This window comes from Furipterus horrens, unplaced genomic scaffold (genome assembly GCF_987537825.1).
Source record: "Furipterus horrens unplaced genomic scaffold, mFurHor1.1.pri manual_scaffold_2, whole genome shotgun sequence".
Classification (NCBI taxonomy): domain Eukaryota; kingdom Metazoa; phylum Chordata; class Mammalia; order Chiroptera; family Furipteridae; genus Furipterus; species Furipterus horrens.
The window spans coordinates 89581696-89594505 of NW_028327172.1; positions in this window are offsets into that span (position 1 = coordinate 89581696).

Sequence of the window (12810 nt, forward strand, 5' to 3'; positions counted from 1 at the left end):
AGCCTCCACCTACTCTTACAGTACTCTTCCTACAATCCAACTGAACTGTATCACTTCCCTGCTTAAACTCGGTCAGAGGCTCTCCATGTCTATGGAAAACAGGTCTTCATACAGCAATTCCTCCTTAACTTCCACACCCCACCTTTTTCATTATAATCCCTCCTTCCCAGGCTCTGCCCACTAGCTATGATGGACCCCACGCTGCTTCTACAACCTTCCAGACTCTATCCCCTTTGCTCCAAATGTTAGCGAACAGCAAGTGAGGTCCTGCTGCCTGCTGCCACTTACTAGGCAAAATTCCAGAGGAAAAAGTTTAATGATAAAGGAAAGGAGTCTTTATTTAAAAGCTACACAATTTTGGAGAAACAGTTTTCCATGTGCATAAAACACTTGAGCCTATCAGTTAATGCTAAACTCTTTAACTCCTGAGTTCCCCTATCATTCCCCCAGTTATTTATTTTTTTTTCATATTTCATCTGCTGATATTTATTAGGCACCAACAGTGTGCCAAGCACCAGGCGAGGTGCTTTTCTATACTTTTTCTTTCTTTTTTTTTAAGTATATTTTATTATGTTGTTACAGTAGTCCTGATTTTTTCCCCTTTGTTCCCCTGCACCCAGTACCCGCCTCCCCTCCAGCAATCTGATCCACCTTAGTTCATATCCACGGGTCGTGCCTATAGTACTTTGGCTTCACCCTTTCCTATACTATTCTTAACTTCCCCCTGTCTATTTTGAACCAACCAATTATGTTTCTTAATCCTTGAACCATTTCCTCATTCCTCACCATTCCCTCTCCCAGCTGATAACCCTCCAAATGATCCCCATACTTATGATTCTGTTCCTATTCTGGTTTGCTTCGTTGGATTTTGTTTTTATTTTTTACATTCAGTTGCTGATAGTTGTGAGTTTGCTTTCATTTTAATGTTCATAGTTTTCATCTTTTTTTTCTTAAGTAAGTCCCTTTAACATTTTACATAATAATGCATTGGTGATGATGAACTCCTTTAGCTTTACCTTCTTGGGAAGCACTTTATCTGCCCTTCCCTTCTAAATGATAGCTTTGCTGGATAGCGTAATCTTGGCTGTAGGTCCTTGCTTTTCATCACATTGAATACTTCTTGCCAGTCCCTTCTTGCCTGCAAAGTTTCTTTTGAGAAATCAGCTGAGAGTCTTATAGGCACCCATTTGTAGGTAACGCTCTGCTCTTCTCTTGCTGCTTTTAAGATTCTCTCTTTATCTTGAACCTTTGGAATTTTAATGATGATGTGTCTTGGTGTGGTCCTCTTTGAGTCTAGCTTGTTTGGGACACTCTGTGCTTCCTGGACTTGTATGTCTATTTCCTTCGCCAAATTTGGTAAGTTTTCCTTCATTATTTTTTCACATAAGCTTTCAATTTCTTGCTCTTTCTCTTCACCTTCTGGCATCCCTATGATTCAGATTTTGGCATGTTTAAATTTGTCGCAGAGGTTTCTAAGCTTCTCCTCATTTTTTTTTCAATTCTTGTTTCTTCATTCTGTACTGGTTGACTGTTTTTTCCTTCCTTATGTTCCAAATCATTAATATGAACCCTGGTTTCCTTCCATTTACCATTGGTTTTGTATGGATTTCCCTTTGTTTCATTTAGAATAGCCTTCACTTCTTCCCTTATGTGTTTGCCGTACTTAAGCATATCTGTCATGCCTGTGAGCATATTTATCACCTTTTTTTAAAAAAGATTTTACTTATTTGTTTTTAGAGAGAGGGGAATGGAGAAAGAGAGGGAGAAAAACATCAATGTGTGGTTGCCTCTCACGCACCCCCAACTGGGGACCTGGCATGCAACCCAGGCATGTGCCCTGACAGGGAATTGAACCAGCAACACTTGGTTCACAGGCAGGCACTCAATCCACTGAGCCATGGGAGCCATGCCCTTATCACCAGTGTTTTGAACTTACATATGTTAGGTTGGCTATCTCCTCATCACTTAGTTCTCCCACTGAAACCTTGATCTGTTCCCTCTTTTGGGCCATACTTCTATGTCTTCTCATCTTGACAGGCTCTTGTGTTTGTTTGCCTGTGTCTTAGGTAGAGCTGTCACACCTGTTACGTTGTAAGAGGCAGAGAGCCTTAGGTATTCGTCAGTATAGGCAACCTGTTTCACCACATTGTGGCACTGTACATGAAGGAGGGGTTTCAGAGGGAACAATGCCACTTGCTCAGCACTCACCCCTTTTCCAGGAACTTCTACCACTTCCATATGGGACTGGCACTTCTCTAGCTGTTGCCCTGGCCGTCGTTCCCAGAATGGGTGGGTCTGCAGACGTTCTAGGACCACGGGGGCCCTTTAAACAAGTGAACTCTACTGAGAGACTGGCAGTTTCTTCCTCTACCCCAACCCCCACTGGTTTTTAGTCAGAAGCAATGAGGCTTTATTTTCCTTGGCACTGGAACCATGAACTGTGTGGTCTGGTCTGGTGCTGGGAGCGCTCCCCAGGTGTCCCTCCCTACTTTTTAAAACATCTGACTGCGCTTTCACCGGTCTGCCACTGCCGCCACCACACCACACTGCATCTTCTCCACCCTTTGTCCACCTATCCTATCTGTCTGGATGAGTATTTCTTCTTTATATCTTTGTTGGAGATCCATGCAGCTTGATTTTCTAGAACTTCTGGTTGTCTCTAGTTTTGAGGTAGTCGTATTCCTTCTTAGTTGTGGAAGGAGGTGCAGCATGTCTGTCTACACCTCCACCTTGCCCCCCAGTTAGTTTTTAATTATATAACTTCTATAGGTTTTGTTTACAAATGAAAACAACATAAGATATAAAAGCCACACAATTTTGAAATAACGGCAGGGTTCTGCCTCAGAGCCTGTTCCCTCTAGAACACCAAGAAGAATAACCCTGCCACCCTCTGCCAGGCCAGCCCAATTCTAGGCTGTTCCCGTAGTTTCTTCTCCCATACATAATCCATCCAAAATACCATCCTTTGGGAAACACCGGCAGCTGCAGCATGATTAGCTAGGCATCCTCAAGGAAGAGAGACTGAGAGCCAGTCTCTGCACTCCTTTTTATTTTAAATCTTCTGGCCCTTAATTCCATGAGCTCCAGAGGCATTCAGCTTCTCAGCCAATCCCATCCTAGGCTACTTAGTATTGCCTCCAGCAACCTCCTTCTACAGCCTCTCCCTACTCCTCCCCAGTGATCTAATCAGATATCTCTGTATCACAAATATCCTTTCTCTTTGCTCATCTAGCAAAAAACCTACTTCCCTTCCAATATCCTGTCCCTGGGTACCCCAGTGGCAAAGCTGACCTCAAAGATGTATGTTCTTTGGCTCGTAAAGTGCATTTTTATAATGTATATAAAGTTATATTTGAAAATAAGAACATTTTACCTAAAAATTCAGATTTCTGGCTTCTCTTGAAAAAGCTAGAAGGCATGGCCACACTAGGTTCCCCTTTCTACAAGGCAACCCTTCCAGCAATGCATGGGTGGCCCGTTCACACAGAGCTCATGCTATAGGTCTTTATTTACAGTATTCCAACCTGGGGAGGGCAGTGAGCACTTCAGCTCAGAGCCCTGTTCTCCCACAGAATCCAGCACTTCTCTTTGTTCCCAAAAGGCTATAAACCAAAACCATGCCCAGAAGTTCCCCATCCCTTATCTGTCAGCTGTCTCCTTCAGGAACTGGGGTACGCTGTCATCAGCCTCCATATAACAGTCCAGGAAAACATGTGATGTGTTGCACATGGTTCTCCCTCTGCCCTTTCAAAGTCACATGGATCTCTCTACTCTCCTTGCAAACTGTGTGGAACATTTCTCTCTGCAAACCATGTGGTTCTCCTTACTCTACCTCCTTGTAACCATGTGGAATGCTCCCTCTTCCCTCTCTCCACAAAACGGCTGCTGCCTTGTTTTTAAATTTATGACTGTGGCCTGTGACTCAGTGGGCAGGATAACAGGTTCTGACCATTCACAGAACCTTGCACAGGCCTTATATGCTCTTTCCTCACCATTCTATGGTCAAAATCCCTCCCATCTCCTTGGCGCCTTGGAAGAACTAAAGCCATTTGCATAACTAAGACACTAGTTACCAGCCATAGATGTGCAAAGACATCTCGAAAGCTGTCCCCTTCCCTCCACCCCCCAACTGCAGACTCTGGGGACATTTTGGGAGGACCTGCTCTATAAAACTTCCAGCTGGCCCCACTTTCACCCACCTCATTTTACTAATTTTGTTATCTGCCTGGGCCCTCAAGAGACCAGGGTCTGAAGCCCCTGTTGCCTCACAACGTTTTGATCCATCCAGCTGCAATGATGACCCTGGCTTTCTGTCCTCAGCAGCAGCGTACATGGCCACCACTCCATGTCCTGGCCTACCCACACTCTCCTGCTCTTACACTTCTCTCACATCTTTATTCTACATTGACCTCACTGAACATCCCCACCTCTCAGTGCTCCACCCCATCACATCTATTACTCTTGTTCATAACTAGCCTAGTTCTTATTTTCCACCCCTTCACTCTTGCCGATACCCTCAACTTGCCATACCTTAAAAACCTTCCCTAACTCTGAGTCAGTACAACCTGACAATTTTATAATTTCTACACCCAAACTATTGTATACTTTGAAAAACTCCCAAAATATCAAGGTCAGTGTGATGGTTAATTTTATGTGTTAACTTGACTGAACCATGGTACCCAGATATTTGATCAGACATTATTCTGGATATATCTGGAAAGTGTCTTTTAGATGAGGTTAACATTTAAATCAATGGACTTTGGGTAAAGATTATCCCAGAATATGGGTGGGTCTCATCCAACCAGTTAAGGGCCCTAATAGAACAAAGACTGACCCTTCCCCTCTCACCACCAAGAAAGAAGGAATCCTGCCAGCAGATTGTCTTTGGACTTAAACTGTGACTCTTCCTGTGTCTTCAGCTTGCTGGCCTCCCCCACCAGATTTTGGATTTGTCAGGCATCCACAATTGCATGAGCCAATTCCTTAAAATAAATCGCTCTATAAATACATATCCTGTTGGTTCTATTTCTCTGGAGAACCCTGACTATACAGTCAGTGCCCCTAACGACCAGCAATCCTCAAGGATCTTGGTAGCTGGGTCCTCCTGTAACAGAACCCCTGGGATGCTCCGACTGAAACAGAACCCACAGGCCGTTTAGTTAGGGGCCCGATTGCCCGCTGCCAGAATTACAACTCTCAGCACTAGAGTTTGGTGAAAAGTAAAAGGAATTGTTTATTTAACAGTTAAATCGATTTAGATTATTTGCGGATTCCTGCTGTTGAGTCTTATGTTCTTTAAAATATACACAAACACATAGTTCTGCCTCCCCCTACCAAACCTGGCCAGCCTTAGGAAAGTCAGAAACACCGTTTCCCTACTTCCTAGGCACAGTTCAGCTTTACCAGTAGCTGCCAGTCACTCACATCTGATTGCGGAGGTCCTTTCTGTGCTGTGGTGCCCTCCAGCTTTTAATGCAGGGCCGCCTGGATTCTCAGCCTCCTTGTAAACTGCTTTCTTCCTGCAAATCACGCGGATCTCCTCTCCTCAAAACTGCATGGCGAGAGCCTTTTAAAGTGGCCTGGAGAGCGCTCTCAAAACTGCATGGAGAACTCAGCTTCTTTAATCCGCATGGAGAAGGCCCCTTCACCAAGCCGCATGGAGGGGGCATGAGCGAGCGAGAGAGAGAGAGAGAGAGAGAGAGAGAGAGAGAGAGAGAGAGAGAGAGAGAGAGAGAGAGAGACCCCGAGAGAGCAAGTCCGAGTGAGAGAAAGTCCCAGTGAGCGAGTCCCAGCTAAAATGTCCGCAGCTGCTTATATATCCCTGACTGTGTCCTCTGACGCAGTGGGTATTGCAACCAGTTCTGACCATTCACAGAACCCTACACAGGCTCTGTAGGCTCCTTCAGTACCACCCCACAGTTCAAGACTCCTCCCATCTTCTTGGGCCTTGGAAGTATCAAAGCCATTTTGCATAACAAAGACACTAGCAACTAGCCCCAGGCATGCAAAGGCATCTTCAAAGCTGCTTCCTCTTCCCCATCCCCCAGCCACAATCTCTGGGGTTTGTTTTTGGACACCCCTGTTTCTGTAACACTCCTCTCCCGACAATAGCAATTTCAAACTCTCCTCCGACCCCTATTCAGTCCCCAAACCTTTCAGCTTCCGACTACTCAGAGAAAGCAGAGGCCTTCAGGAGGGAACTCTATTAACTTACTCCTTCTATCCCAAAGCCTTTTTCACACAACCTTCCTGAAAAAGTATATTTCTCTGCATCATTGCCTTTATTTATTTCTTTGCTAGAAGATGTTTTTCCTAGGGCCAAAGACTAATCCCTCATCTCTGACTTGAACCCCATTTTGTAAGGGACAAAGAAGCCAGTGTAAGGGACAAAGAAGCCAGTGACTCAAACCAGTCGTCGTTGGCAGCCGTCCGTCTCGAGAGACGATGGTGTAGCTTCCCAAGAGTCTATCTGCACCGCCGAGAATGGTTGTGCAGTCCGACTCGGGAGTGACACGGTATCTGTCTCCTCCCGTGTTGAATCGACATCTTGCGATGACGCTGGAGTGTCCTCTCCAGTGAAGCTGAAGCTACAGAGCCTGGGCAGGGTGATATGGAGGGTCTGCTGTTGCCCATGCAGCAGACCCCCCTCTCTTTGCAGCTGAAGGGTCCAAGGGAAAGACGGAGTCAATACAGCTTGGCTTCAGGTGCGCCGCAGGAGTTGCCGGTGTTGACTACAACGTCAAACCGCCTTAGGGACTCCGGCTCCGGATTTTCTGTCGGGGTTTACTCCCTTAGCCTTTCCCCTGAAGAGGTATGCCGCAAGGCAGCGGAGGTTTTTTGGAGTCAGAGTTTTCCTTCTCTGATGTGCCCTGACTGGAAGATCGAACCAACTCAAACCAGTAGGAGATAATAAACAGATGAATCATGGAAAAGGAGCAAGGAAATGATATTCCACAGCTCCTCACACATACCTCTGGGATCAAAAGGAGGAAGATTATCATCACCAAACACAGAGAAATGGGAAGATGTAGCTAGATAATTTTGCAAATAAGTTGGAGATAGACCTATAACTAGATTCGTCGGCAGCCGTCCGTCTCGAGAGACGATGGTGTAGCTTCTTAACTATCTGCACCGCCGAGAATGGCTGTGCAGTCCGACTCGGGAGTGACACGGTATCTGTCTCCTCCCGTGTTGAATCGACATCTTGTGATGACGCTGAAGCTACAGAGCCTGGGCAGGGTGATATGGAGGGTCTGCTGTTGCCCATGCAGCAGACCCCCCCTCTCTTCGCAGCTGAAGGGTCCAAGGGAAAGACGGAGTCAATACAGCTTGGCTTCAGGTGCGCCGCAGGAGTTGCCGGTGTTGACTACAACGTCAAACCGCCTTAGGGACTCCGGCTCCGGATTTTCTGTCAGGGTTTACTCCCTTAGCCTTTCCCCTGAAGAGGTATGCCGCAAGGCAGCGGAGGTTTTTTGGAGTCAGAGTTTTCCTTCTCTGACGTACCCTGACTGGAAGATCGAACCAGCGACACTTAGCTCGCAGGCCGACGCTCAATCCACTGAGCTAAACCAGCCAGGGCCAATATAACTAGATTACTCTTAGTTAATCACACCCTTAGTTAAGTAATTGCATTAGATTGTGAACCCGGATTAACCAGTAATGGACAAATGGGGGAGGGGGAGCTAATCGTGTTAGTATAAAACCAGTTTACTTTGTCTACTTCAGGCGCGCATGCCCCTGGCTGGCTCTGTGCCTGACTCTTCAGACTTGTGAATAAATGCCTTGCTTTGCTGCTGAAGTCCTGTGTCCTGGTGTTTTATTGTGAGTGTTTCTCACAATTTTCTTCCTCCTCCATCAATTATACGATCCTCTCTCCTAAATCTTTAACTTTGAAAACAAAATGGATGAGATTTTTTTGTACCCCAAATTCTCTGCCAGTTGTGTCTCCTTTGCTTCCTAGCCAAGCTTCTTCAAAGAACAATCTATACTGTTCTAACTCTACATCCTCAAAGGTAACTTTAGACTCATAGTCTGGCTTCTCCCTTCATGATATGCAGGAAGCTGCTCCTAAGGATATGCATAAACCTCAAGATGCTAAGCCTGGTGGACATTTTTCAGTTTTTAGCTTCAAATTATTTGACACCTCCTTTTTGAAATTCTCCATCCACTCCCTTCTGGATTTCCTCCTAATTCTCATTTCTCCTTCATAAACTCATTGTCCTCTATCTGCCTTTTAAATTGTGTGTTTCCTAGTATCTTGTCCTTGGCTTTTTTCTCCTTCCCTTCTGCTACTCTCTTCAAGAACTCTTTCACATTCACGACTTTAACCATTGCTCACTTCCCTCTCTTTATTCCATACCTCTCCTCTGCTCCAGATTCACATATTCAATTATTAAAATGCCCATAGGACAAAACAACTCACCCCAAAACTTAGTGACTTATAAAAACAGATACTTATTCTGAGGATCAGGAATCTGGGAGAGACTTACCTGGGTGTTTCTAGCTCCGGGTGTCTCATGAAGTTGCAGCAAAGTATCCACCTGGACCACAATCTTCTAAAGACTTGGCTGGGCCCAGAAGATATGCTTCCAAGCTTTTTTATTCACAAGGGTGTTGGCTGGAGGTCTCAGTTTCTTGCTGAATGTTGGCAGGAGACCTCAATCCCTTGCCATGTAGACCTCCCCATAGAGGTGTTCCCATGTCCTCCAGAGTAAGCAATCCAAGAGAGAGCAAGGAGGAAGACAAAACTTGTTTTACAAGCTGTCCTCCAAAGTGACATACCATTACTTCTGCTGTATCCTACTGGCCATCCAGACCAACCCTGATACAATGTGCCAATCCATTACCTGCTGCCGCTCCATTCTCCACAGTTTCCATAACAATCTTTGCACAATAGAAACTCCTCAAAAGCCTTCTGTTTTCTTTATTTTATTATTATATTTTATTTACTATGCTATTGCAGTTGTCCTGATTTTTTTCCCCCTTTCGCCCTCCACCCAGCACCTCCCAGTGCCCTCAGGCAATCCACCCACCATTATTCATGTCCATGGGTCATGCTTATAAGTTCTTTGGATACGCCATTTCCTATGCTGTACTTTACATCCCCATGTAAAGTTACATTCTGTAACTACCTATTTGTACTTCTTAAACCCCTCACCTCTTCACCCATTCCCTCACACACCCCTCCCATTTGGCAACCATCAAAATGCTCTGTGTATCCATGATTCTCTCTGTTCTTCTTGTTTGCTTAGTTTGCTTTTTAGATTCAACTGTTGATAGATATATGTTTTTGCCCATTTTATTGTTCATAGTTTTTGTCTTCTTTTCTTAAATAAATCTTTTTAACATTTCATATAATAATGGTTTGGTGATGATGAACTTCTTTAGTTTTTTCTTATCTGGGAAGCTCTTTCTCTGCCCTTCCATTCTAAATGATAGCTTTGCTGGGGAGAGCAATCTTGGCTGTAGGTCCCTGCTTTTCATGACTTTGAATATTTCTTGACAATCCCTTCTAGCCTGCGAAGTTTCTTTTGAGAAATCAGCTGACAGTCTTATGGGAACTCCTCTGTAGGTAACTAACTGCTTTTCTCTTGTTTTTAAAATTCTCTCTTTATCTTTAACCTTTGGCATTTTAATTATGTGTTTGGAGTGGGATTCTTTGCATCCGTGTTGTTTAGGACTCTGTGCTCCAGGCCTTGCATGTCTATTTCCTTCACCAAATTAGGGAAGTTTGCTTTCAATATTTTTTCAGATAGATTTTCAATTTCTTGCTCTTTCTCTTTTCCTTCTGACATCCCTATGATGTGAATGTTAGAATGCATGAAGTTGTCCCAGAGGCTGCTTACACTATCCTTGTGTTTTTAAATTATTTTTTCTTCTTGTTGTTCTGATTGGCTGTTCTTTGCTTTCTTACATTCCAACATTGGTTTGATTCTTGGCTTCAACCACTCTATTGTTGTTTCCCTGTCAATTGTTCTTTATTTCAATTAGTGTATTCTTTTTTTATGCTGTTAAACTCTTTGAGCATCCTTATAACCAGTGTTTTGAACTCTGAATCTGATAGATTGCTTATCTCCATTTCATTTAATTCTTTTTCTGGAGTTTTGATCTGTTCTTTCATTTGGACCATGTTTCTTTGTCTCCTCATTTTGTCAGTTTCCTTGTGCTTGTTTTTATGTATTATGTTCAACTGCTTTGAGTCTGTGTCTTGGTAGTGTGGCCTAATGTACTAGGTGTCTTATAGGGTCCAGTGGCACAGCCTCCCCTATCACCCAAGCTGGGTACTACAGGAGCACCCTTCATGTGGGCTGAGTACACCCTCCTCTTATAGTTGAGCCTTGGTTGCTGATGGCAGATCAATGGGAGGAATTTACACAGGCCAATCAGCTTCAAGGTTTGGCTGTGACCACTTACCTCCAACCTCCACCCTCCATGGAGGATCAGCTGTTCAGGGGCAGGGTGGTGGTCCTCCAACATGGTCTATAGCTATTCACTGGGTGCACTGGCCTGGGGTTTCCCAGGTGGTGCAGGCCAAGGTCAGCTCCCACCTGTGTTTTGCCCTGGCTTCCCTGCCTGAGCTATAAAGCAATCTGAGATGGTTGCTACTTGTGCTGTGCTTGGAGATTTCCAGGCAAAGCCAAGCTGTGAATCTAGGCTGACTGCTGCTAGTGCTGGGCCTGGAGCTCACTGAAGCCAGCTGTTTCTTGTTTGAGAGGGTTTAGGAACTTGTGAAACATGAGTCAAGGCCAGCCATTTATATGGAAAAGCATCTTGGGTACATTTTAAGTTGGGTGGGGAGGAGTCTCCAGGAATCTCCAAGGAAGGTCAAACAGTATTAGCCAGATTGATGGAGTCTTAGCTATGGCACCAGCTTGCCAGGTCTGTAGTGGAAGAGTTTAGAAAATGAACAATGGCCTCTGTTTCCCTTGGTGCCAGACACTTCAGTTTCTCCCTGTATGCCACTGGTGCCTTTTAAGCTGCTACCCCTCTGCTAGAGCACAGAGGGAGTCTGAATAGGTGAGTCTGTGTGTGGATTATTTAAGAGGAATTGCTTGGGGCTCCAGCACTTTCTTCCACCAACTCAATCCCCGCTGGTTTTTGCAGCCAGAAATTGTGGGGACTTACCTTCCTGGCACTGGAACTATGAGCTGAGGGTCTGGTGTGGGGCTGGGAGTCTCCACTCCCCAGATAACCCTTTTGAATTTTTATCCATCACATGTGGGTAAGGAACCAGCCCATTCCATGTATGTGTCGCTCCTACCAGTCTGCATGGATGTAGTTTCTTTAATTCTGTAATTGTCAGATTTTCATTCAACTTGATTTCTGATGGTCCAGATTGATGATTGTTCTATATTTTAGTTGTAATTTTGATGTGGTTGTGTGAAGAGGTGAGCCATATCTATCTATGCCGCCATCTTGACCAGAAGTCTCAAAAGCTTTCTGTTTTCTTCAGGGTAAAAACCAAGCTCCTTAGCACAGCCTACAAAGCCACTGGTGACCCTGCCAATGGCTAGAGCTCTCACTATGCCCAACTTTGAATACTTCGTTCTAACCAAGATGTACAATTTGTAGTTCCAGAAAGTGTCAAAATAATTCACATTTCTGAGCCTTTTCATATGCTGCTCCCTCTTTACTCTGGTTCATTCTTTTTTTGTTTTTACAAAGATTTTATTTACCCTTAGAGACAGGGGAAAGAGGGAGAAAGAGAAGGAGAGAAACTTCTATGTGTTTAAGTGATACATCGATTGGTTGCCTCTTGCACACGCCCAACCAGGGACTTGGCGCAAAACCCAGGCATGTGCTCTGACTGGGAATTGAACCAAGGACCCTTTGGTTCACAGGCCAGCATGCAATCCACTGAGCCACACCAGCCAGGGCTGGTTCATTCTTTGAGACTCAGCGGCTTGAGAACAGGAATTGTATTTTGTCATCTCTGTATCTCAACTACATAGCAACTCCACCATAGAGGATTTGCTCAACAAATGTTTACTGAATGAAATGTTTACTGTATGGTTGGTACCCCTGTGGTATTCTTGCTATACAAGGAACAGCTGGTCCAATCTCAGTCCCTTTCCCTTTAGACTGACTGCTTTTCCTGACCACCCATCTCCCTTTGCATCAATGACACAGTTGGAAAAGCAAATTTTAAATTCTATACCATCTTATTCCCTACTCACTCTATAACCTTGGAAAAGTCACTAATTGCCTTTGAGTTTCTACTCTTTATCTATACTAAGGATTAATAAAAAGAAAAGGTTAAGATTAATTACTTAAATTAATATTTATTGAACCAGATAATGTGCTGGATACTCTTAAATAAATTAGCTTGAGTGATGACACAATATCTCGCTGAGACAGATTTTATACCCTTTCTACAGATGAGGAAACTACAGCTCAGAGTAGTTAGGTAGATAACTTGGCCAAAGTTGCAAAGCTGTAAGCAAATTTGGACTAAGTGGTTTTATCACAGGCAACATTAGAAGAAGAAAAAAATGGAGCATCCAGGTCTTTTCCAACTGAATGACTGAGATTTTTCATTCTCACAGCCTTTTCTAGCCTCAGATCTCAAGGACAGAGGTTCTGCCATTTCTCATCAGACCAACATCTGGTGAGCATGGCATCTTACCGCTAGATTCAAGTCCCCTGAGTTTCTCCCAGTCTGTCCTACAGATTATGACAATGATCTCCTGCATTCCTTTCTGCACCTTTGTTTTAAAGTATTTTTTAAAAGATTTGATGTATTTATTTTTAGAGAAGAAGGAAGGGAGGGAAAAAGAGAGGGAGAGAAACATCGATGCACGAGAGATACAT